General features: G+C 36.0%; 1 long non-coding RNA gene across 1 annotated transcript in view; it reads left to right on the forward strand.

The window, feature by feature from the left end:
- Positions 1–22,290, forward strand: part of LOC141572377 (uncharacterized) — a 236,051-nt gene that overhangs the window by 140,860 nt on the left and 72,901 nt on the right. The window contains exons 2-3 of the long non-coding RNA XR_012497740.2: positions 12,848–12,914; positions 13,046–13,247. This is a non-coding gene — a long non-coding RNA (uncharacterized LOC141572377). The remainder of the gene's footprint in view (positions 1–12,847; positions 12,915–13,045; positions 13,248–22,290) is intronic.

Below are 22,290 nucleotides of genomic sequence, written 5' to 3' on the forward strand. Positions count from 1 at the left end.
AAGGACAACAGATGTCTAGTGTTCAAGGCTATTACCCCGCTCTATTAGATTTGCTTATGGTAATATATTTAATTCTGAATGGTGCTCTTTAAGCACTGACCAAACTGAGAGCTTTTAGAAAATACAAAGATAATGAAAGATCTAAAAACTTCTCCATTTAAAGAATGATGGACAGAATTGGGAATGTTCAGAGTGGAGAAGAAAATATTTAGAGAAGATGTTGTTCACAAATGAGTGAATTAAGATCAGAGGGGCCCAGTAATTTACCCACAGGAACAAAATTAAAACTGTTTGAAGTTTAATTTATTAAACGTGCCTTACCAAGTGACGAACTCTGCATCCTTCGCGATGTTCATAATAAGAACATGTATTGGTAATGAAAATACAAACCACTATCTGCATAATCCCCCAAATTTAGTGGCTTACTAATTCAATGACTTAAAATTAGTTTATTTCCATGTATCTAACTGTCCAATCCTTGATCCTGTTAAGTGATGTTCTTTCCTCCAGGTGGTGATTCTATAACTCATACTTTCTGCATCCTTTAGGGCTTTAGCACCTACCACATTTACCCTGCCAGGAGGGACAAAAGAGCATGTGTTGTAGCACAAATACTTCCTAAAAGCTGCCTTGCAAATGGCAAAGACATACTCCACTAGACAGAAGAACTCACATGGGAGGTGGTTTGGGAGGAGGAGCAAGCAGTGAGGAGGACTGTGAGTAATACAGGCCTCAGTAGGCAGTTGTCTGCCTAAGATTCTGGGCTATGAAAAGAGCATGAATATGTTGATGGGCAACTAACCTTTTCAGCTACAACTAGCACGATAATTTTTTTCCCCCTCATTTTGCAGTTGAGGACACCAAAACTCATCAAGATTCAGCAAACTTTTCCAAGGTCTCACAGCTTTTAAGTGACTGCTGAATGTTTGTCAAATTTAAAGTCTAGGTTCTTATTCATATTATGTTCTTACGTCATATTATACTATCTCTAGGGAGAGACAGTTCTTCCAATACTACACTTTGCTCTTTTCCTCAAATGAGTTCAATCTCTCTGTTCTTACTGTCTTTTATTGATCAGCCAGTGGAATCTTATCCACTTCTAACTTTTCTTGAACCAAGAGTTATATCTTCTTTCTAGACAAATTCTTTTTCTAAATGCTCAACATCACTAATCATCAGAGAAATGCAAATCAAAACCACAATGAGATATCACCTCACCCCAGTCAGAATGGCTATCATCAACAAGACAAATAGTAACAAGTGTTGGAGAGGCTGTGGAGAAAAATCAACCCTCATACACTGTTGGTGGGAATGCAGACTGGTGCAGCCGCTATGGAAGGCAGTGTGGAGGTTCCTCAAAAAATTACGAATAGAATTACCATATGACCCAGCAATCCCTCTCCTGGGTATCTACCCAAAAACCTGAAAACATTTATACATAAGGACACGTGTGCTCCAATGTTCATTGCAGCTTTGTTTACAGTGGCCAAGACATGGAAACAACCAAAATGTCCTTCGATAGATGAATGGATGAAGAAGTTGTGGTATATATACACAATGGAATACTATTCGGCGGTAAGAAAAGATGATACAGGAACATTTGTGACAACATGGATGGAGCTTGAGAGTGTAATGCTCAGCGAAATAAGTCAGACAGAAAAAGCAGAGAACCATATGATTTCACTGATATGTGGTATATAAACCAAAAACAACAAAAGAACAAGACAAACAAATGAGAAACAGAAACTCACAGACACAGACAATAGTTTAGTGATTACCAGAGGGTAAGGGGGGTGGGGGGGTGGGAGATGAGGGTAAGGGGGATCAAATATATGGTGATGGAAGGAGAACTGACTCTGGGTGGTGAACACACAATGGGATTTATAGATGATGTAATACAGAATTGTACACCTGAAATCTATGTAATTTTACTAACAATTATCACCCCAATAAATTTAAAAAATGAATTAAAAAAAAATATTTTTCTGTTTGTCTCCCTGAGGCATGCCACCAATCATCTTTCTTCAGGGAGTGGTTAGAACACACACACACACACACACACACACACAAACACACACGTGCTTGCGCACACTTGGACACGCCCTTTCTCTGATCTTTTCTAACTCATGCATTTTTCTCCTTTAGGGGATGAAACTACTCCTTGCTCCACTCTCTGGTATTTAAATAAGTTCTGCATAAAAATCTTTCAGGCTATGCTCAGTCTCCTTAGCAACCTCTTTAGCAACAGACTTCTTTAGAAAGGAATCTCAAAAAAGTTACACAGGACCATATTCCTTATAATTATACTAAAACTTGAAATTAAAAAAAAAACCAAAAAACCTGTCATCACAACTTATACCATCTTCCCTTGCATTGATTCATTCAGTAGCCCCCTACTATTGACTTGCTTCTGCTCCCGCTGTTACTGTCCATTCTCCACACTGCAGTTAGAGCCATTTCTAATCATAAACCAGTATGTATTATTTTCCTATTAAAATCCTTCTTTCCAGTGACTTCTGTTTACATTCTGATACAGTTCAAATTTTGACCAGGGCCTAGAAAAGCTTACAAAGTCCCCCATCTCTGGAACTTACTCTCTCGTGTTCTTCTTTGCTCCTGCCATCCTGCATTGCTGTTTCTCCAGTCTGCCAATCTCATTTCTTCTTCAAGCCCTTTACATTTGCTGTGCTTCCTGCCCTAAGATTTTTACATGATTCATACCATCTCATACTCACTGACCACCTTAGTTATTTATTAATAGCATTTGACACTATCTGAAAATACAATCTCTATTTGTTAATGCATTTATTATGCATTCATTTCCGTGAGAGGAAGACTTTGTCTTCTTCACTACTTTATTCCTCATCTCTTGGCACAGCGTTGGCAATGAGTAGTCACTCAGCATTGGATAAATTAAATAATTAATGATAAATGTTTGTTTAGTGCTTCCATGTACCAGGATGTCTTGAGTAATTTGTTTTTTGTTTCAGAATGTTGATAAAGTGACTGACATTTGTTACAAACAAAGCCTAGTACTGTGCCCCTATCCATCCTGGAAGTAAATGCTGATGCATTAGGGACATTCTACTCCAGGTTTAGATTAAGAGCAGAATTGGGATTCTGTCAGGCAGCCACAGCTGACCATATTTAGTTTGCAGAATTGACAAAGGCACTGTCTCTCTGGTTTGGCTCCCTGCATTGATCTAGACTGCTATGTGAATAAAAATCATACATCATCATCACGTGGGACTTATTCCTGGGATGCAAGTTTGGTTCAATATCTATGAATCAATTAATGTGATACACCACATAAACAAAATTAAAGATAAAAATGATATGATCATATTAATATATGCAGAAAAAGCGTTTAACAAAATCCAACATCCATTTATGATAAAAACTCTCAGCAAAATGGGAATAGAGAGAACATACCTCAGCATAATAAAGGTCATATATGACAAACCCACAGCGAGCGTCATACTCAACAGGAAAAAGCTAAAAGCATTCTCCTTAAGATCAGGAGCAAGACAAGGATGCCCACTTTCACCAGTTTCATTCAACATAATATTGGAAGTCCTAACCACAGCAATTAGACAAGAAAAGTAAATAAAACCCATCCAAATTGGAAAGGAAGAAGTAAAACTGTCATTATTTGCAGATGATATAATACTATATAGAGAGAATCCAGAAGATTACCCCCAAAAATTATTAGAACTGATAAATTCAGTAAAGTAGAAGGATACAAAATTAATATTCAGAAATTGGTTGCATTGTTTATACACCAATAATGAACAGTCAGAAAGAGCTATTAAGAAAATAGTCTCATTTACAATTGCATAAAAAAAAAAAACAACTGTGAATAAATTTAACCAAGGAAATAAAAGACCTGTACTCAGAAAACGATAAGACACTGAAGAAATCGAAGATACAAATAAATGAAAGCATATACTGTGCTCATGGTTAGGAAGAATTAACATCATTAAAATGTCCATACTACCCCAAACAATCTACAGATTCAATGTAATCCCTATCAAAATACCAATGGAATTTTTCACAGACTAGGACAAATAATCTTAAAATTTATGTGGAACCATAAAAGACCAAATAGCCACACCAATCTTGAGAAAGAAGAACAAAACTGGAGGGATCACACTACCTGATATCAAACTATACTACAAGGCTATAGTAATCAAAATAACATGGTATTGGCATAAAATAGACACATCAATCAATAGAACAGAATAGAGAGCCCAGAAGCAAACCCACACCTATGTCATTTAATCTATGACAAAGAAGGCAAGAATATACAGTGGGGTAAAGATAGTCTATTCAATAAATGGTATTGAAAAAACTGGGCAAATACATGCAAAAAAAAGGAAACAAACAAAAAAAGAAACCAGATGACCTTCCTACACCATATACCAGAATAAACTCAAAATGTATTAAAGACTTAAATGTAAGACCTGAAATCATAGAAACTCCTGGAAAAAAACATTGGCGGTAAAGTCTCTGATATTACTCTTAGTAATATTTTTTCTTCTCTATCTCCTCGGGCAAGGGAAACAAAAGATAAAAAAAAGTAAATAAACAAATGGGACTACATCAAACTAAAAATTTTTTGTACAGCAAAGGAAACCACCAACAAAATGAAAAGAAAGCCTACTGAATGGTAGAAGATATTTGCCAATGATAATGTCTTTGCCAAATTTGCCAAATGTTAATATCCAAACTTTGTAAAGAACTCATAACACACACACACACACACACACACACACACACACACACACCAAAAAACAACAACAAAAAGCCAAGCAGAGGACCTGAATAGTCATTTCTCCTAAGAGGACATACAAATGGCCAATAGACACATGAAAAGATGATCAACATCACTAACATCAGAGAAATGCAAATTAAAACCACAATGAGCTATCACCTCACACTTGTCAGAATGGCAATCATCAATAAATCAACAAACAACAAGAGTGGGAAAGATGTGGAGAAAAGGGAACCCTCATGCACTGTTGATGGGATTGCAAATTGGTGCAGCCACTATGGAAAATAGTTCGGAGGGTCCTCAAAACAGTTTAAAATAATTAAAAGTATAAAAATAAATTTTCTCCATCCCTTAAAATAAAAATTTCTATAATAAAAAATAGAACTACTCTATGATCCAGTAATTCTACTGGAATTTAGAAATCCAAAACACTAATTCAAAAAGATATATGCACCCCTACCCTCACTATAGCACTATTTACAATAGCCAAGATATGGAAACAATCTAAGTGCCCATCAGGAGATTACTGGATAAAGAAGATGTGGTACATATAAATAATGGAGTATTACTCGGCCATAAAAATGAATGAAATCTTACCATTTGCAACAACATGGATGGACCCAGAGTGCATTATGCTAAGTGAAATAAGCCATACAAAGAAAGACCAATACCATATAATCTCACTTAAATGTGGAATCTGAAGAACAAAAGAAACAAAACAAACAGATTCATAGATACAGAGAACAAACTGATGGTTGTCAGAGGGTAGGGGGTTTGCAGAGCTGAGTGTAAAAGGTGAAAAAAACACAAATTGGTAGTTACAAAATAGTCCTACGGTTGTAAAGTACAGCATAGAGAATATAGTTAGTAATTTTGCAACAACTATGTATAGTGCCAGGTGGGTACTAGACTAATCGGGGGGATCACTGCATAAATTATATAAATCTCTCACCGCTATGCTGATCACTGTACACATGGAACCAATATAAATTAATATTAATGTAACTGAAAAAATAAAAATTTAAAAAATAAAAACAAAACAGAAACAGACAAATAAGAAAGGTTTGCTTAAAGGGGAGAAAGGATTCCTTAGTACTTTTTATTCCTGCCCCCGCAGATTATTCCAGAGGAAATTAATGCAGTGTATGAGTTAATAAAAAGAATTTCTCCTGCATTAACTTTCCCCTTTAGCTCTTAATTAGCTGTTCAAGAGCAGCACTTCTATACATGTCTAAAAATAGAAAGAAGCTTGGTCAGGAGAAAAGTAAGGCAACCTGTTTTCTCTGTATTTCCATAGTTGTTCAGATTTGCACATTATTTTCAGGGGACTGATAGGTTTTGTATATTTTTTCTTTTAAAATTGTGCATCTATAATTGGGAAATCATGCCCAGAGGTTTATTCATTTTAAAAGCATAGTATTACATTACTTTGGCATAGAGCTCTGTAGTTTTCAAAGCGCTTTAATATAAAGAATTTAACTTTTATTCCTTGGATACAAAAAAGTGATGTTAACATTATAAACCACTTGTGGTGGCATCTTGCCTTCGCTTGCACATAAGCCAGCAGCCCCTCCTACCTTGCTGTTTCTGGTAGTCCCAAGGAGATGTCTGACCTTGTCTTAAAATACTGTGTGCCAACCATTACTACCCTGTTTCCCCGAAAATAAGACCTAGCCGGACAATCAGCTCCAATGCGTCTTTTGGAGCAAAATTAATATGAGACCCAGTATTATATTATTATATTATACTATATTATATATATATATATATATATATATATATATATATATTTATATTATATTATATTATACTATACTATACTATACTATACTATACTATACTATACTATACTATACTATACTATATTGACCCAGTCTTATTTTGCTATAAGACCGGGTCTATATCTTATAGTAAAATAAGACTGGGTCTTATTTTACTATAAGACCGGGTCTTATGTTCATTTTTGCTCCAAAAGATGCATTAGAGCTGATTGTCCAGCTAGGTATTATTTCAGGGAAACACAGCATTACAAGTTGTCCATTGTTTTCTTTCTCATGTGTACCAAGTTCTTTGTTAATGTTCTCTGTTCTCCAAATTATTTTCAAAAATGTAAAGTGCTCACTAGTGCCCCTGTTTACCATAAGAATGCTAATATCCTTTTGGACCTTGAAGGTGCCAGAGGGGTGCTGTGAGCTCCATGGAAGCGGAGAGAGTGCTTTGGTTTAACATACAGAGGGTGCCAAAAAAAAAAAATGTATACACATTTTAAGAAAGGAAAAAACTGTATTAAAATTGTAATACTCAATATGTACCGATAACAAAAGATGAATATAAGTCATGTGTATACATTTTTTTGGCACTCCCGGTATTTTATGCTACATTTTCCTCTCTTCTTCCATCTACAGGGGTGTTTATGCCAAGTACATGGATTTTTTGAGTAGATTCCATCCCCTATCCACTCACAAGGTGTGCTCACACTAACTCTAGCACTGGCCCAATTTAGGCCGAAGTGGGAGTCTGCTATATGTTATTTCATTAAGTTTCCATGACAACTCTACCAGGTAGTCAGGGAAAGGCATTATTGGTCCCATTTTATATATTAGAGACAAAAATAAAAGAACTTGATTCATTTTTTTAATAAAAAAAATAATTATAAAGAATTATCAGGTTAAACTGGGGAATCGGATGCCTTTCTACTTATATTAACCCAGAAACTTTTTGTAATTTCTTTGCCTAAACATGTTTCCTTTTTTTAGCTCTTCATTCAAGGACTTTTTCTTTTCCAGCCTTAGTGAGGTATAACTGACAAAAAGGACTTTCTAATTACCTCTAACTAGAGGTTTGGAACAGACCCTGGCAGGTGCATTGGGGTGATCAGACACCAGATGGAGAATATGGGCTAGATAATCTCTAAAATCCCTTTCCAATCCTTTTGTGGTCAGTATTCCCATAGCTAAACCCAAAACAGAACTAACAACAACGTGACTCTGCTCAATGAAAGGGAGGAGGTCTGTGCTTTTATTAACAGAGGGGTGAGGCATACTCAAAGCGAAATGGTCGATGGATCCAAGAGAAAAAGCAGAGGAAAAGCAGAGGGAGGACATTTTAGGTTTAGGCAAGAGCTGAGTCTGGTAAAGCAGTTTTTGATTTACCGACTCCATCCATTTCAAGGGTAGAATGGTGCTGACCTGACCTGAGGTCTTCCATGGCTGTAGGAGTTTGAAGGGGGGAAGAAGAAGATTGCCAGAGGGTAGGACCTGAGTGGGAGCAAAACGTTGAGTTCAGAAACAGCTCGGTGTTGCAGAACCCTTTCCCATTTGTTTTTGGCTCCTTTTCCAAGTCTAGGAACAGCACAACCCTAAAAGATACTTGGGCGATAGTGGTGGAACAGAACTCTCTGGTATATAAGAGCCAGTTAGGGGAAACTAGCCTCCCAGGAAAGAAGAAAGACCATTGATGATTGTGAGATATTGAGAAAGTCCCTCTTCTCGGCCTTTGAGTAACCGTGACTCAAGAATTCTGGGCCAAAGAATTGTGAACTGACCACTGACACAGGCTGACTGTCTGGGAGAACTGTCTCACTTTCCCTACATCTAATTAGCCCTTTCCCACAGTTTACTGCTTATTTATCTTACTAAATGTTTTCCAGCACGTAGGCTTTCTGTATCTGTGCTCTTCCCCGGAACACTGAGGCTCATCACCTTGTGGGTGTGAGTTGGTGGGGAAGAGGGGACTTTATTTCTTTATTTGGTCATCCATCATCTTTCTCCTGAAATGGACTCTGTGTATTAGCTTTGACCCATGGACTTGGAGCACTTTGCTAAATTCTTGAACCATTAGAATGTGATACTCTGGCAACCCATATAGATGGCTTTGCATCATTTATCTCAGCCTTGGAAACTGAGCATTCTGACCCAAAACACCTTTATGAATAGATGTAGTATTTATTTTTTGATTGTGTATCATTTTATATATGGAAAGAAGTGAGTTCCAACGGCTTTAATAATCTAGTTAAGGTTCACATCAGAAAGGAAAAGCAGGTTTTCTTTCCATATGGGTAAACTGAGACAGGGTAAATGTTTTTCTCATGGTAACACAAAAAGTAACAGTTTTGGGACTATAACTGCAATCCTGATTCCTTGTTCCCTGTTTTATTCATCAATAAAACACACTCAGCACCCTGTTCTCTTGCTCTGATTGTGGTATTTACATGCCCCAATTCTCCCATTAAATCTAAATTGCATTTGTATTTAAATCTAAATTGTACTTTGCATCTCCAGCAGAAAGCGTTAATTTTTAAATTATTTATGAATTAGAGGAGAGGTTATTGGAATTCTGTCTTGAGAGCACAGGTGAAAGTGTAAAGGTTAAATGACTGGTAAATTAGGGATGTTTTCCTTAACCTTGGAGGATGTCTTCTGAGAGAGGACGTGCACTTATGGCTTCAACGGCATAATCTGGAACAATGAAGTAAGGAAGAACTTTCTCATAAATTTCACTGTGCCAAATAAGGTAGTTTGGTTAGGCAGAAACAAATTTCCAGACGCTGAAACTGTGTCTGACATACAGAAAGCACACAGCAAACATTTGTTAATGAATAAGACCGATCACTTTGCTGAGAGTTGTACATCATAATGAAATATTATTGAATGAGGAGCACTTCGAAATGTCCTCTAAAGTTTATTTCTATCCAGTTTTATGACTCTAAGACTTTACATTAAATAGTTCTTACCACTTTTTGAAATTTTAAACATAGGGGCTCATCTGAAGATAAAATTTCCCTATATACAGCTCCATAAAATTAGCTTATCACCCTTTTGTGAGAAAGTAATGCATCTAAGTGCATTTGAGTTTACTTCACAAAACATAATCTGCAAATCTAAGAAGACTTTTGCACAGCACTGTCACTTTGCCAATATCTTTACTTTGAACACGATTGGTTTCCTTAAATATTCTTTTCAAAGACTTGATTTTTAGAACAATTTTAGGTTTACAGTAAAACTGAGAAGAAAATACAGAGCACCCTCTACGCCCACACATGCACAGCCTCCTCCAATATCAACACCACTTACTAGAAGGGTGCATTTGTTACCAAGGATGAACCTATACTCACATATTATAATCACTGTAGTCCATTGATATTTTAGGGTTTACTATTGGTGTTGTACATTCTGTGGGTCTGGACAAATGTATAATGACGTATATCCATCATTATAATAGCACACAGAGTATTTTCACTGCCCTTAAAATCCTCTGTATCCTGATGATTCATCTTCTCCCCTTCACACACCCCAGGCAAACACTGATCATTTTACTGTCTCCGTAGTTTTATCTTTTGCAAAATGTCATACAGTTGAAATTGCGCAGTATGTAGCCTACTTAGATTGGGTGATTTCACGTCAAAATATATATTTAAGGTTCTTCCATGTCATTTCATTTCTTGATAGATCATTTCTTTTTAGGGCTGAATAATATTTCATTGTCTGGATTTCCCACAGTTTATTTGTTCACTTATTGAAGGACATTTGGTAGTGTCCAAGTTCTGGCAGTTATGAATAAAGCTGCTATAAGCATCTGTGTGCAGGTTTTTGTGTGGACAAACATAAGTTTTCAAGTCCTTTGAAAAATACCAAGGAGTGTGAACGCTGGATCATATGGTAACAGTATGTTTAGTTTGTGAGAAGTTCTGTACTGTCTTCCAAAGAGGCTGTACCATTTTGCATTCCCATCAGCAATGCAGGTTTCCTCAATATTTTAAAGTTGTGTTTGTTTCATTCCAGTTTCTCCTTTACCATCTTGTATACATGTAGAATCACAGCGCTGAACATGAGTAGAATGGTCATTGATTAGTTTATCTCCATGGATTTTGGCAGAATAATGATTAATTTTGGACTAATAGGTTGCTAATTTTTTTTAATCACAGCAATTCCATGTCTTTTTATTTCCATAATTTGTAAGTTATATAAACATTTGAACATTTGAAGTACATAGAAACATGTATTTACTTTGTTTTTCTGTGACCCAGTCTTTAACCTGTATGGTTTAAAATTTTTTTAAAAAGTACTAGATTGCTATTACCTAGAACTCAAAACATATGTGTGCAGTATCTCCTAATATTTACCTGTATGTATCATTCCAAAATTTGTCTTCTTTTCATTCACTTTTTTCCTTACTGGTGATCTAATGTACACTCATTTTTTATTTTATTCTACATTAAAATGCATTCAATTTTAGATTCCACACATTTGTCTTTATTCAGTTTTCAATGCCACTGTAATGTTTCTGAATTAGGATAATATTTATCATTCTCAAAAGACCTGTTTCCTTGTATTCCACCTCTAGGTTCTCTGAAACGCAGTATTAATATGTGAAACACATTCTTTTCATTGCTCTACAGAACTCTCTTTATCTTTAAACCATAGTATAACCTTACTATGTTTCCTGGATGCAGTTAGGACAGAATTAATGAAAAATGTCAACAAGAATAGCAGTTGAGTGTTTGACAGTGAACATGTGCCACAGTCATTTTGGGGACAAGTCTAAATTAGACATTCTAATTAAATAAAGGTCAGCTTTCCTAAGCAGATGAGTCAATAAAGAAGCAATAGATTTTTTTCATAATATTGATACTATAGCTAACATATTTAATTTACTTTTTTCTTTGAGTTCTATGTGAAACTTTCTGTATCTCAACTTACATACTAATGGAAAAATAGAAATAGCATATATCCCATTAGATTCTGCACAGCACAAATTATACAGGCTCCTTCATCCCAATCATTCAGTTTGATTGTGGGAATACATGCCTTTTTGTTCTGTCCATATAGATCCAAATATTTATCAACAAGTTATTGCTAAGTATTTATTTTGCGCTTGGAATTTTCACGTTTGTGCTGAAAGTCTGATATCATCCATTAGGATTATAAAGTTGATCTGGCCAGACAAAGGTACTAAAGAGATAGTCAGTCCAGCTTTTGATTTAACATATATTTAACATTATACCAGTGGGACAATTAGATTTGTGAATTTTCCACAATGTAAGCGCACAGTGGAAAGTTCGCGAACTTAATTGTCCGATGTTCGTATGTATTAAGCGTTTTCTATATACTGTGTACATGAAGAAGAAAAAAATTACAACGTTAGTGTATCCCAAACTATGAGCTGTGTGTTAGAGGTGTTTCTAGGTAGTATGTTGAGATGGTGTTAAATGACAAGGAATCATACAATGGGCAAGCTCTTTTCCTGTCTCTCCCCACCTTCTGATTATCGTCAAAGAGAATTTTTCAGTTTCATGCCCCCATATCAGCAGCTGCTCTCTAGTACTGACAAATATCTCTTTCCTTCTTCTTCTTTTTTTTTTTTAATGAATGGGAGTGGCATCAGTCTAAGAGTTTGAGGTAGACAACATTATCATTACAATTTAATAGTATGATTATTATTTTTGTTGTTTTTGTCTGGTGCTTTCTCTCTAATTGGAGTAAGAGATAAATTTTCCTTTAAGATAAGTTGATTTAAGCTAAAAAGTAAAAAGTGTAAGTTGAAGGAATATTAACAATACAGGTGACACACCAATATGGCAAAACTTGTACATTGTTACACATATGCCCAAATCAGGATATTAACAATACAGGTGAATATTAACAGTACAGGTGATAAAACAACATGGCAAATTTTGTACATTGTTACGCATATGCCCAAATCAGGAAATGGCAATAAACAAAACAAAACAAGAACAAAAAAACCAAGCACTTAACAAATCAGGCCTCCATGGATGTTTACTGATTATGGTTTTTCTCCTCTCCATAATAGAAAAATACAGTGGCCTTTTGTCTTTGCTGTAAAGGCAAGCATGGCAAAAATAAGAATCAAACTCAGGAACCATGATACCTGGAGAACTGATCTTTCCCGCAGCAGCAGCATGCATACCCCCAGACCACGGCTGCCATTAGAATATAAGAAGCAGAAGAGAAATCCCTGGACTCATAGGAGGCTAAGCAACTCATTGAACTTGTTGGAACTTCAGATTTCCCAACTCGCAATAAAAATGTAATATCTTTCTTGTTTGTCTTACAGGTTTGCTTTGAGGCTTAAAGACAAGCTGTGTATGAGAGAGATGTGAAATTCTGACCTACTGTGCAATGTAAGACATTATTATAATTATATATTACCAGTCTTCCTTTTGTGGTATGGGTCATTGTTCTCTATGCTGATCCTTTGCCCATAATCCCTCATATTTGTTCTCCTAAGTCTGTGCTTCCTATTTCCTAACAGATATAGAAGATATCTGCCATGGGGACATTGGTATTTGGCAGAGAGTCCACTTCTATCTCTACTGGGACTACCTCGTAGGGACCTTCCAATGGATTTACTGCATTGGGCAGTTTCCTGTCAACATCATCTGTTCTCCTGTTCTCATGGCATAAGGGAAGCTGAAGTTTGACAAGGATCAGAGTCAAGACCTTAAAGGCATCTGGTGAGTCCTTCTTCCTTGCCTTGACACGTGGATGGAAATAGGGGTTTCTCACTTCACTTTGAGTAAACCTCTGTTATGGCACATACTGCATTGTACCAATTTCATATGTTAGGCTTATCTTTTGCAACTGATCTCCTAAGTGGAAGAAATTTATTTTATTTCTATCACCTCAGCACCCTACTCTATGTCTGCTATATAATAAGCAGTCACATTTTGAGAGGAATAAAAGTGCAGGAAAGAAGGAAGAAATCATGAAAGATGGGCAGGGAGGAAGGAAGGAAGAAGAATGAGTGAATTATCCTTATTCTCTGGAGTGGATGATTTTGTTTTATCATCTCTGAAGGTAGAGCTGTAATTTAAAACTAGATTTAGCTTCCTTAGTATCCATTTTACTGCAGGTTTTTTCCTTTGGTTTAAAAGCCAAAGAATTTTTTTTCTTACGTGAGTGCTGTTTTTATGACATGGTAAATATATATAAATAGCAATCTCAAAATGTTTTAATCAATTTTTCTTTTGCCTATGGGATTATTTTGTTTTCTAGTTCCTAAATGCCAAAAGAAAAAAAAATGTAATTCAATTTTTAAAAATGTAGATAATTTTGCCTTTTGATTTTAGATCTGGGCACTCATCCTTGTACTGCAATTAGAATCAAGAAAATCATTAAGCATTTCTAAGAGGACATCCTATGTGAATTTAAATAGCTTATATTTTTAGTTCACTTTTTCCAATTTTAAGCCACTGCACCACACATAAAAAGGCATTTTCTAGGTGAAATGTTTACCTAAAAAATTTCTTGCTACACCTTGTACAGTTCTCCTTTATCCTCAGGTAGCTGCATTTTAAATTCCATATGATTATGAAAGAAAAAAAAGGAAGGAAAAGAGGGAGACAGTAAAAGAGGAATAAAATAGAGAAGAAACTTTTACTTAGATTCTTAGAACAGCAAACAGGAAATATTTTGGAGACAACGCTACAGTTGAGAGAAAAATAATCACAGTGTGAGAAAATGTTGCACAAACATAAAAATCTAAGTGGAATATTTGTTTTTTTTCTGTTATACTCTAAGAACCTTTTTCTTTATTGTACAACATTCACCATCAGGTATCTCCATTGCATTTGATGTTTAAAAGTTGCGTATCTTCCTCTAAAGATTTTTGTTCAGTTCATTAAAACTGCTGTTATCAACACTGAATGATGGTCTTCGTAAGAGAACTATCTATAAACACTGGTATTTCACTGAGGTCAAGAACCATGTATTTTTCATCTTTTTATCTTAGGGCTTTGGAAAAAAGTATGGAAAGTAGTAGATACATGATGCAATATTTGATGAAAAATAATTAAATGATTGAATGATGTATGAATGACAAAGATCAAATTGAAAACAAAAGAAAATAAAACAGTAGCCTAAGTATTTTATTTAGATGTTTACTGTATGCCCTCCATGGTTTGTACACTAAATTTAACACTGTAAGTTACATAAAATTAATAAGTTTGTGAAAACAGTTTTAATATCAGCCACAGATTATATCATGGTATCTTTAATCAGCATCAATTTTTGCTTAATTGATATAATTGTGACATACATTAATTACTAAGAATGTCACGATTAACCTCACTAACTAGTTTTCCGACTTTTTATGCAGTTTGTAGAAATTCATAGAAGAAAAAGTCTTTATGTGTAAAACTTTGTACCTGAACAATATAACCTCCTTTCTACTTCATGCTCCGTATGTAAATTTTAGTTACATATGGAGCTTGAAGCATTTTCATTGTAGTTTGAAGATGGTTAATTTTTCAGGCCCTGATTGTTGAGGAACCAGCTGTCAAGGTGGTAAATTAGGACAATGGGACAAATTGGAAATAACATTCAAGCCTTTATTCACATGCTGTGACAGAGCAAGCAAGAGACGAAAAGTGGCACTGGTTCCTCAGCATTTCATTTCTTTCCATTGAACTGCACCAGGCAAGGTCAGGTGGATTAGTGCAGAAGGGGCTGGGGGCTAGGGGAGTCTTCTTACTGTTGAGGAGCCCAGAACAAAAAGCTCCTGCCTTTTATAGACCTGGGGGGTGGATGTGTAAGGAATAGGACTGGAAAGTTACTGAGTTAAAAAAGTACAGAAATTACCTCGGCCAAGGCCATCACTAAGGAGGCCTCTGAATAGAGGTGCCTAAATTAGGAATGCAGATATGTAATATGTAAGCGTGGCTGGCTGGCCCAGGGGCGGATGGGGGGGGGCGCTTGACTCCTTCACTATAGCTCCCTCTAGGAAACGACAGTGCGCTGGCTGTGTGCCAAGTCTGGGGTGGGGAGGGCAGCTTCTCTCCACAAGACCTGCCAGGCAAAGCTTTGTAATCGCCTATAGCTTGGTCAGACACAGCACATATAGGCTTCTGGCCTGGAGCCAGACTCCTCGCTGTCACACCATCTTCCCTCAGCTTTGCAGCACTGGGGATTATGCCGTGCAGCTCACTTCTGTTAGTGTCCCTCTGCCTGGAATTCTACAGCATCTGGTTCAAAAATATCCTTCTTTTCCATGCCCATACTATCTTTCAGACACTTTATCTCATGGTCAATTAACCCGTCTCTGTTAACCTTCATTTCCACTTACTATCGGCCTTGTGCCACAGATAACGGAATAAAGAACTATCCCTGAGTTCCCTCAGTACTGTCCAAAATCAAAATATCCTCTCCCATCATCTCTTGCTTTCCTTCTTCTCATGCATAAAAAATGGTCTTCCATCCATATTTATATTTTAGAATATTGTTCTGTTAAATTATTAAATGAGGCCCCTTGTGGCCAAATGGAACTTTTTTTCCAAAACTCGCTACCTGAATTATATTACTTCAATTGCTGACATCCTTCCTTGCCCCGACCCACCCGTCTTGGCATTTTAGTACCAAGCCCTACATTAGCCTCACATTTTGCTTTCTCTGCTTTGTTCCTGCTTCTGGGCCGACAGTATTTGCTAGAGCCATCAAACTTGGCTTGCTAGAGGTGTGTGCTGTCCAACCACAACTTGGCTGTGGATGTTTGCTTGGCAACCCTCCTGTTCATCCCTCATTGGATTTCTGGCTCCCTTTCTTCAGAGCCAGATTCAGGCTTTAGCTTTACATCACTTATCTTTTCCCCACTTCTCTTTACAGCTGACAACTTTCTCTGTTCCTTCAGTGAGATGTGAGCTCTCCATCTACTCCTCAGTACCTCTTGTATATCTTTTGTAATTCCCTGTAAGAGAAAAAGTGATGTCTCTTTTTCTCTCTAAAGGCAACACGGCTTCTTCAATATTATAATATAGCATAATCATAAAGAACATGGACGTTTTAGATTTAAAAAAATGCCTGAATTTGGAGCCTATATTCACATCTAAATTAAAATCTAATATAAGAGGGGAAACAGGACCTGGATTTACACTCAATCCTGAAACAATCCAGAAAAAAGATTAAAAAAAAAAAGAAGACAGACAATATATGGAACAATTGTTTTTAAGACACTAGAATTAGGTTATAAAAGATGACCCATGGAAAACAAGAAACAAATGTGAACTATTCTTAGATTCTTATACTATGCATGAAGTAGTATAATATCACTTAGAGGTATACTGCATTAAGTTAAGGATGCATACTATAAATTGTAATGCAACCACTAAAATAAAAAAGAAAGCTAAAGCTAAGAAAGTAATGAGAGAAATAAAAGGGAATCATAAAAACAAAAAAAACAAAAAAAAAGAAAACTCTCAGTGAGTCCAGAAGAAGCAAAAAAGAGAAGAAAAAGGGAACAAGATGAAATTGGACAAATTGAAAATAAATAGCAAGATGTTAAACTTAATTATCTCAATAATTACATTGAATGTAAATGATCTAAATACCCAGCTTGAGGTTAAAGATTATTATATATGGAAAAAGGAAAAACAGACTCAACTATATGCTATCTATAAGAAACTCGTTTAAAATTAAAAATTTATGTCAAAGCCACAGGCCCAGATGATTTCACTGGTAAATATTTTTAAGGAAAAAATAATATCAACTCAACACAAACTTTTCTGGAAAATTGAAGAGGAAATACTTTCAAACTCATTGAATGAATAAGGCCAGCGATAGATGTTATTAATGCTATACATATGAGGGATTTATCAAATCTATCTCGGATGATTAGGAAAGCCTTAACTTGTCTTCCAGTAAAACCTTGTTGATTTTACATTTCTTTTAATTGATAACACAATACTGTATCTTTAAATAATGCCTAATTTATTTCCTGTTAGTGCTATAAGCAGTAGTGTAACAACAACAACAAGAAAATGCATCATAAGAACAAATATTAAAATGCAGCATGAATAGAATATCAGTTATGATCGATGAAATACCAGGTCATACAATTAAGTTTGCAAACTCATCCTAGAAAAAGTGCTATATATGTCATTGCTGAATATCACTATGGTCACATTTGAAGTACTCCCTTTGGAAAGTATGCACCTGTGCCAGTGCCTAGTCCACCCTTCAAAGCAATTTTGGAACTTTCTGGAATGGCCATCAGAGCTGTCATTGTATTACCCTTGATGTCCTGAATGGCATCAAAATGTCTTCCTTCCAATATTTTCTTTATCTTCGGGTAAAGAAAGAAGTCAGTGGGGGCCAGATCAGGTGAGTAGGGAGGGTGTTCCAATACAGTTATTTGTTTACTGGCTAAAAACTCCCTCACAGACAGTGCCATGTGAGCTGGTGCATTGTCGTGATGCAAGAGCCATGAATTGTTGGCAAAAAGTTCAGGTCATTTTCGATTAACTTTCACATAGCATTTTCAGCACTTTCAAATAGTAAACTTGGATAACTGTTCAGTTGGTACAAATTCATAATGAATCATCCCTCTGATCTCAAAAAAGGTTAGAAACATCGTTGAAAACAACTTCACAAACTTAATTGTCAGATCTTGTATCCATAAAATAAGTGTAAAAATCTTTATCATTCACTGAGAAGCCTTGTAAAGGTTATTGTAAAAATGAAGTGATTTTTTTCTTGATAGAAATTTTGTATATCATTTCTTTAATGCAAGTTACTCCAATTACCATTTGGCTAATGAACTCTTCAAATATCATTTGCATAATTGGTGCCAATTTTGAAAAGGGGAATTTGTCCTGCTGTGATAAAAGCATCATTGGACTCACCGATAGTGATTATTTAGTTTGAAATCAGCACGGACACACCACTGAACAGACAGCCTTGTCATTTTGGAAACACTGTTTTGTCATTCTAGGTTTCTAAAGTGCTAGCTTGCTTTCTGGTTACAGGGTCTGGGACTCAAGACGTGATTGATTATACTCAGAGTTAAGGTTACAACTAGTGGTGAAGCTTTCATTTCAGTGGCATCTTCAGATGAACTGAATATTCTGGTCTTCAAAACGAACTATCTCTTTTCAAAATTTGAGGGCATTTTTATATGTTACTGTTTATACTTGTATATCAGTGAATCTCAAGTCTCTATCTCCATAACTCCAACTTTGCTCCTGAGATCCGTAGTCACGTAGTAAATTGCCTACTAGACAGCTTCACCTGAGGGTCTTGTACTAGCTAGCCTCTGTGCTAAGTACTTTCCAGAATGTACATTGATGGCTTGGGGGATTAAAGCACTCTGTAGGTGAAACAGATTATTAGACAAAATTAATCTAAAATGGATCACTTTCTGAGACCTGGAGATGTACTTGACAATTAGTACAGACCCCTACATTACAACGATGGTGATGCAGAATGATTATGCAGGTATGAAAAACAGAGCTAGATCAGCTGTTCTTCTGTATCTTGAACTGTCTTGTGTAGACACAATTAGATTCATGTACTTTATAAAATGCACAGGTCCATTAAATATCACTGAGTTTGATTATTAAGGTGGGGAGTCAGGGTAAAGCCAAGCTAATATTTTTTGCTTCTCAATAAATGATATGAACACCAGTTTCCTCCTGGAGTTGTTATGTGGATTAAATGTGGTGTGGCACAAGCAGTGATAACACTGTTTCCTGTATAGCGCACTTAATCATGTATTTCAGTAAAGCAGAGTTTCTCTCTCTTTTTTGTTGATTTAGATCCATTAATCTGAGTCCCAACTACTACTGCATGGAAAGTAGCCATTACTACAAACTGGAGGGATATGGAAAATAAATAAAAAATATACATTTGAAAAAGAATCAGGAACTTACTAGCAATCAGAGCTGCAGTAGTCAGGGGAGTTTGGGGAATTTGACATTTATTAGGTACCGATGATGTGCTGGGCTGGGTGTGCAGAGAGCTTAATATGCTTTGTTACATTTGTCCCACAAGGGTTTGCTGAATGCTTACTGGGCTTACACATTGTGTTCCAGGCATGATGCTAGTTAAGAAGCCTGCAATATCAGTGCTATTCTGTCAATTTTTCTCCCTTGCAAATAAACTGAATATTGGAACTTTAAGTAACTTGCCTGGGCTTGTGCAGCCTATGTTAGTCAAAAATTGAACCTGGGTTTATTTGGCTTTGAAATGTGTGTTCTCTATTCTAGTATAGTGCTGTCTTCTGCGTTCATTGATGGTTTCCTACCAAGCAGTGAAATGAAACTAAAAAGGATGATCTTTAGGAGGGGGGTGTGATTTGGGTTTAAATTCTGGTTCCATAAATTATTAACTTTATAATCATTGGCAAACCCAGCCTCCTAGCCCTCAGTTTCTTCACCAGTGTAATGAGTAATACAACTCCCGTTTATCTGGCTTGCAGCAATGATTACATGAAACAATGTCTGCAAAGTGTATGGTTTATTATCTTGTACTCAGAGAAAAAGTTATTTATTATATATTTTAAAAGATTGGTGCCTTCTTCATTCTTCATTCCCAGCATCTAGCACAAGTATCTATTATGTTATAGAAACTTAAGAAACGCTTATAGACTAAATAATGTATAAATGAGTGAATGGATGTATATAAGGCGTTCAAAGGGAAATGCACCTTTCACAACAGTGTTCTCATTCAAATAACCAAGATACGCTCCCACATTGTTAGTGTTCTTGCTTATCATTTTGCTTTTGAATGATTCCTGCTGCCAGGTAACATTACTAATGCTTCATCTTGTATTTTGAGAAGTATATCAGACCAGAGCATGCGGCGAGAACTGAGGGAGCACAAACCACATCCAAAGTAGCGCAGGAGAAAATGATCCATTAAGCCAGAGTGAAACAGCTCGGTTAGTAGATCAAAATTACCAGAGATGTTTGAGTGGGCTCTGATTTTATAAAATAATCCATAGAAAAACATACTTAAAAAGAAACTTCTCAGTGCTTTCCAACTCGATCTATACACGCAATGCAATCCCAGGCAAAATCTCAGCAAGTTACTTTGTGGATACCGACAAACTGGTTGTAAAGTTCATAGTGGTTCTAAAGAGAGGCAAAGGACCCAGAATAGTCAAGTCAATATTGAAGGAGAAGAACAAAGTTGGAGGAGTGACATTCCCTGACTTTAAGACTTACTATTAAGCTTACTATTAAGCTACAGTAATCAAGACAACATGGTATCGGCAAATGAATAGACAAATAGATCAATAGTACAGAATAGAGAGCCCAGAAATAGACTCACTTTAAATAGTCAATTGATCTTTGACAAAGGAGCAAAGGTAATACAATGGAGCAAAGATAGTCTTTTCAACAAATGGTGCTGGAACAGCTGAAAAGCCACATGCGAACTAAGTAAGTAAGTAAATAAATAAATAAATAAGAATCTAGAAGCAGACTTTATACCTTTCACAAAGCTTACCTCAAAATAGACTCGGGCCTAAATGTAAACTGAAAACCTACAAAACATCTAGAATATAAAGTGGATGAAACCCAGATGACCTTGGGTATGGTTATACTTTTTTAGATACAACATTAAAGGCACAATCTATAAGATAAATAATGGATAAGCTGGACTTCGTTAAACTTAAAAGAAAAAAACACTCATGTGCTATGAAAGATAGTGTCAAGAGCATGAGAAGAAAGCTATAGCCTGGGAGAAAATATTTGCAAAAGACACATCTGACATAGGGCTGTTATCTAAAATATACAAAGACCTCCTAAAAACAAACAATCCAATTAAAAAAATGGGCAAAAATTTTAACAGATATCTCACTAAAGACGATATACAGATGTCAAAGATGCTCATATCATATGTCATCAGGGAAATGCACATGAAAACAACACATCTATTAGAATGGCCAAAATCTGATGATGCCAAATGCTGGTGAGGATGTGGAACAAGAGGAACTCTCATTCATCACTGGTGAGAATGTAAAAGGATACAGCCATTTTAGAAGACAGTTTGACAATTTCTTAGAAAATTAAACATATTCTTACCATAGGATCTAGCAGTCATACCCCTTGATATTTACCCAAAGGAGTTGAAAACTTACGTCCCCACAGAATCCTGCACATGGATATTTATGACAGCTTAATTTCTAATTGCCAGAACTTGGAAGCAACTGAGATGCTCTTCAGTAAGTGAATGGATAAATAAACTGTGCAACATCCAGACAATGGCATATTGTTCAACACTAAAGGAAATGAACGTGCAAGTAGTGAAAAACATGGAGGAAACTTAAACTCATTTTACTAAGTGAACAAAGCCAATGTGAAATGATTATATACTGTATGATCCAACTATACGACATTCTGGAAAAGACAAAAAAAAGATCAGTGGTTGCAAAGATACCGATTTTATGGCCTATGGAACATACAATGTCATTTTATACTACTGACACGTTATACATGGGTTTTTCAAAACTAAGTAAAAGAAACAAGTCTAAAATATCTAACATGTTCTATTAACTAACAAGACACTAATATTTATTTAGTGCCTTGTTAGTTTTTGTAAGGACTGACAAATTTTGGTAGATTAGATTGTTGTTCAAAATATTCACTCTCTCCTTTCCAGGGCATGTATGCACCTGCCCCCTTACTTTGGGCTCTGCCGTGCGGCTTTCTTTGGCCAATGAAATTTGAATAGAAGCAATAATATGCCAGTTCCACACCTATGGCTTAAGATTAGGGTTGCCAG

This window comes from Rhinolophus sinicus, chromosome 14, assembly GCF_057876585.1.
Source record: "Rhinolophus sinicus isolate RSI-liver-muscle chromosome 14, RSI-T2T, whole genome shotgun sequence".
Taxonomy (NCBI): Eukaryota; Metazoa; Chordata; class Mammalia; order Chiroptera; family Rhinolophidae; genus Rhinolophus; species Rhinolophus sinicus.